The following is a 6,067-nucleotide window of genomic DNA, read 5'->3' as shown; positions in this document are numbered from 1 at the left end:
TAATGAGCTGTGGGAGAGAATTCATGCACTGGAGGAGAGAATGCACCTACTGACCAAGTTCATGGAAAAAGTGACACATGTGGTTGCTACCACTCTATGCCTACTCAAGGATGTTGAATGGGACCTGTCTAAGGAAGACTCTAAGATGCTATTTGACTTCCTAGTAGAAGACTAGGAAAATATTCTCCTAGGGAGGAAAGAGGCCAAGAAATCTTAAGGGTTCCCTCCTTTTTCCTTTTATAATGTTAATCTACTAGTTACTAGACTTATTAGTTTGCAAGGCTGGTATGCCTTTGTTAATATTTTTCTTTAGTCTCTTAAGTTTGATAATAGGCATTTTTTTTAGGCCTTCTGATACTCTCTTAATTATGGTAGTGAACTTCATTTTTTTTCTAGCAGCAATAGAGGTTAGTTTAGTTTTGATGGTATTCCACTGGAAGTTGACTAGTTTTCTATTATGGGCCAGTCCCCTTGTTGTGGATGCTATTAATTCAAAAACATGAAAATCATAAAGATTTATCTTTGATTCCTAATTACATCTTGCATCTTTATTCAAGATTACGTAGAATTTTTAGTACAAAATCCTTTAGGAACTAATGTATGATATGACCTTTAAATATCAGTCCTACATACCTCTTGATTGCTTAGTTTGATGAGGTGTGATTACCTGACCCATTGGGTGAAGCGATCCCTTCTCCATTTGATGTGATGCAATCCTTCTTTTTCTTCCATGTCTTGTTTATTTCATTTCTTAAATTTTCAATATCTTCCTTTCCTTTTCCTTGACCAAATTCAAAACTTGGTGCCTTTGACCTTGTTGGACAATATTGACTAATGTGACCAATCTTCAAACAACTAGAACATGTGCTTTGACTCAACCACCTTTTGTAGTCACTTCTAAAGTTTGTTCTAATATAATTATCAATAACATGTCCATACTCTTGACAATAATGATACCTATACCTTATATTGTAATCACAGTTATAAGAGTTGCCATTTTTCTTTACCATTGTTAATTTGTTTGCATGTTTGATAACCACATGGGTTTTGATCTACACTCAAAAGCTCTATGTCCATGCTTATGCAGTTGTAACAATATCCTTCCAATATTTGTGTCTTCATAGTCATAGTTCTACATTCATGTGCTCGATGAGCTTGTTTTTTGCACCTATGACAATGAACCATGCTTCTATGCTTGACATTCTAATTTACAAAATTTCTCCTACACGCATTAGTAGTATGTCATTTCTTACCACATTTATGATAAGTAGGTTTAGAGTTCTTACCTTTGTTGTTCCTTTCTTCAACACTTCTAGATGATCCTCCTTCTTTAGTGTTTGTGTATCCTAGTCTAAATGTATCATTATTGGATCTTGGGGATCTTAATAATTTCTCAAAGTATTTGATGGCTTCATTTGGTTTATTTAAACTTTTAGAAAATTACTTTTCCCTTTTTAGGTCACTCTTCAATTGCTCATTTTGTAACTTCAATGTGGTTATCTCAATTTCCTTCACATTCAATTCATAGTTGGCATTCATCATTTGACTCAAAGTATCCAATTGAATGTTGGAAATATTGGTTAGCTCTAATGAATTCTCTTCTAGTCTGTTGGTCAAAATTATTTTTTCCTCTTCCATCGTGGTTTTTATCTTCTATGGCTTTCTTCTTCTATTCAGTCACTTCACATAGTAGTATGTCTTGTTATTCTTGCTCTAACTTGAGATTTCTAATTTCTTTAGCTTAGGCTCTATTCTTTTCCATTAGATCTACAACTGCTTCACCAAATTCATTGGAGTCTCCATTAACAAATAGCTTAGTAGTGATCATCTATTTATATCGTCTATCATTCTCCTTAATAAAAATTTCCTTCCTTCTCTTCAAAGACTTCTTTAGATCTTCTCTTCCTTCAACTAGTTGATGTAGAATGAGTTGTATTTCAATTCCCTAATTCTCAATGATCTTTCCCAACTTATAGACTTCCATTTCAAGATCTTTCCTCAAAGTTGCAAAGCTTCTCTTTTAGAGAACTAGACTCTAATACCAATTTTTGGAATTACTATAGGAAAGGTAAACTTTTGGGAGGGGATGGAACACTTGTTTAAACTTTGACCCATAAAAGTATTCAATACATATCCACTTCATACATTCATTAAGTAAACCAAAATACCATGTAAAGCATGTACATCTAAGACATGTTAAAAAGTAAACACTCACACATATATGACACTAGATATGATTAACATAAACCCTCCAATGGAAAGGTAAAACTTAGTTGGGGTTGACACCCACAAAGTTTCACTACTATAGTAATAAAGTGTATCCAATGAAGATACAATGTTTTGATATCATGAGACATGATCTACTTTTTTAAAGGCTTACAAAGACTTTTAGGTCTCACCCACTTAAAGGATTTCAACACCCTATTAGAAGTGTGCCTTGTTAAAGGACTTCAACTCATAATTATGTAAGAACCTTGTTAGAGGATTTCAATATAGCCTATTAGGACTACTTTTTTAGGAGATTTAACTTATTTACCTATTAGAATGATTCGACATTGATCCTGCAGTTAGCACTTTGTTGCTTGATGAGAGATCACCTCTAAACTGATGTATTCTTGATCATTTTTTTATCAAGTGTCTCTTTGTTGTATTCTATCTTCTTCCTCTATTCTCCTTTAATTGATTCTAAAAAGTAATATCAAGTCATATAACTCCTTAGCCACCCTGAATGTTCTTTTTTTTGCTCAGCATTTAAAGTATCTGATGCTTGACATATACTAGTCTCTATACTATGAATTGGCATCTGAATCACTTGGCATGTTCTGCTTGCTCGACTCTTGAATCACTTGGCATGCATTGTCTATTTGGCACTTGAGTGACTTGGCACATGAGTGGCTTAGCACTCACTATGGACTTAGCATGCACTACTTGTTTGGCATGAACTAAGTAAATGATTTAAGTGTGTAGACACTCACTAGTCAAAACCAATATGAGATCAACACATCAGACCTTCATGTTTAAACTCTACAAATTGTAACTTGCACTCAACCCACCTCTTTTAATTAATCCCCTTTCCATTGTGAATCCCCAAGTTTCTACTAACTCAAGCCTTGGGTTAGCTTTGAAGAAAGTGGACAAAGAGCCCCCTATTACTAGAAAAAAATTAGTGTTATTGACTCTAATATTGATACTAGGTAGAACAATAAAGTTCCCAAGAGATCGAATAAAAGGATTAAAATGGAGAAATTTAAGACCCCTCCCAAACATGATATGAGTTTAGAATCCATGGAGGCTGAAATGAAATCCACTAGGAAGAGGAAGAAAGCCATTCACCTTGGCTCCAAGAGTAAGTATATTCCTAGGCAATGCCACATTTTAGTCGCCATGGAAGCTAACCAGTCCCCAGCTAAGAGTTCGGGAGAGGATATCACCTCCCCTATGAAGGAAGTTGCTAAGGGTGGGGGTAAGAAGGGGTGCCACATTCATTAACAAAATCAAAGAAAAGCTAGGTTGGATAGGCTAGAGAAGTCCATGCATGACCTAGGTAACAATTAGGAGGCCCTATGTCAGAAATTTGGAACCCTTGCTAAGTTATCTATGAAAGTCATGAATTCAAAAAAAAAAACTTTGTATTTTCCTCAGGTGAAAAAGTAGGAGATGGAAGTAGGGAAATAAAATTATACTGCCTGCTCCCTCTATAGATTTCTAGTGGACGATTGGCTGAAGATATTGTTTGACAAGCCTATCAAGGAGAAGGACAAACTAGCAATGGAGGACCTAGATGTGAAAGATGGGAACTACCCTTGTACCTTTTTTCATTTTATTTTTGGTTATGATATGGTTAACTATGAACTTTGTACCCAGTATGGTAATTTTGTTTAAGGTGGATCTTAATTGGCTTAATAGAAACACCTATAAATTATGCTACTGGTATGATTTTTGATATAGAACCTGTGGTTTCATGGGAGGTTAAGTTTATAGTAATACAAAAAAGTACTTGGCTATGTTGTTAATCATTAAGATTTTTTTGATGTCTAGAAGATGTATTAGTTAGATAATTGGGGTGTGACTATCGACTATTCTCCAGCCTACTATACTTTGGGGCAAGGCCCCCTTTTTGGTTGCTATCTAACACATCAAAAATAAATATTTATAACCAAATTTCTCAATCAAAAAAATATATTTTATAACACTAAGATTCTTTAAGAATATTTATACTAAATATTTTTCAAATATAAAACTAAATATTATTATTCTAAACATAAATATTTAATGGATAACTTACATTGTAATAAATATTTATAAATATTATAATTATATAATATATCTTGAAACTAACTATAAAATGCATGAAACATGGAAGAAAATGTGATTTATTGGTAATTTTCTAAATTTATGCACCTTAAATGGGAAAACCAACCAATTTAAGTCGTATGCAGTGCTTGATCTATATGTTAGTGAACTCGAGTATGACTCTTCACTATATATCAAAAATAAAGTACATATAAACAAAGATAATGATTGGAAAATGTCAAATCTAATTAACTCTAGTTAAACATGTCTTCTATTTCATGGGAAACATTATAAAAGACTTTATAAATATTCATATTTTGTGGATCTATATGAATAATATAAAGATCAACATCATAGGAAATTGTAATTTATAGCAAGTCAATATGCAATTACTTGGATGAGAAACAAATAGTTCACTTTAAGAAGCTTCTTACTGATTGTGAGGTATTCTTCTCATAGAAGGTGGATGTCCTTAGATGAGCCCTAGCTAAGAATGACTAGTACAATGCCAAAGATGGTTATAGAGCTATGCAACATATTGAGAACTTGAGGTCAACATCTAGAGCTTTCAACATGTGTTGGAATAAAGTAGTGCTATCCAAAGCAGGGTGTTTTTCTTTGTTAGCATTAAGGAAGTGTATTCTTATGAGTGATTGACTTACTATGCTCCAAATTACACAATATTTCAATTATGTTCTCTGTGGTGTAGGAATTGAATTTGTTGAGCACCTCTTGTTGAATTTCTCCTTTGCCACACAATGTTGGCAATTTGTTCTTTTAAAACTAATCTTCTCTATGCATCTTCCTAATACCTTATGGACTCTTTTTCAATCTAGCTAGTTTTGTTTTGAGAATCCTTGTTTCATAGCATGTGGAAATATGCTCCTACAATTTTTGCATGGGCTTTATATACACATTTTATGACATGATTCCTATTCTTTGAGCCAAGTTCTTGGTCATCTTGAGGCACATATTGTTCAGATGATGAATGCTTACTAGATTAACAACATATGCAACAAATTTTTTTCTTCTTGGAATGGAAAAATGTTGAAAAATTGGAAAGGGTTGAATATCCCAATGAATACTATTCCTAATGCTAATGCTTATTAGGTTGCTGATAGAGTTGCAATGACATTGATCCCTACTAAACAAGGTTTTTGTAAAGCTAACTTTGATGGTTGTTCGCATGGTAATCCTAGATAGTTTGGGATTGGGGTTTGCATAAGGGATCATGATCGGCAATTGTTGGCTGTCAAGACTTGTCTAGTTCCACTTGGTACAAATAATGTTTCTAAGGTGCAAGTACTAGTTGAGGGAGTGACTTTGGAAAAACTTGGTGGTTTCACAAAAGTGCATGTTAAGAGTGATTCTTTGGTTATTATTAATTCTTTTATTACCAAAAAATTACAATATTGGAGGATTGCATACATAATGGATCATATTTGGCAGCTTATTGATTCCTTTACTGATTGTCGAATATCACCTGTCTACCATCAAGGAAAAAAACTTATTGATTATCTTGAAAATTTAGGGTGTGATGGTGTTAGTATTTTCTCTTTCAACTTTATGGTAGACTATAATTTACATCCTCTTATTTTTTATTTAGAAAGTATAGAAAAACATGGGTAATTTTGTATATGTTTTATATACCTAGTCTATTGTGTTGTTGGTTGGCTGAATGTTTGCAGCCAGAAGAATTCATGGGTGTTTTTCTAGTTGGGAGCTTATGGTTGTTCTAGGAAATACTTGTATGGCTATTCTTACAATTGGATGT

The sequence above is a fragment of the Cupressus sempervirens genome, chromosome 3, assembly GCF_028749045.1.
Source record: "Cupressus sempervirens isolate cs-2001-9-10 chromosome 3, ASM2874904v1, whole genome shotgun sequence".
NCBI classification, from domain to species: domain Eukaryota; kingdom Viridiplantae; phylum Streptophyta; class Pinopsida; order Cupressales; family Cupressaceae; genus Cupressus; species Cupressus sempervirens.
This window is presented reverse-complemented; position numbering follows the sequence as displayed.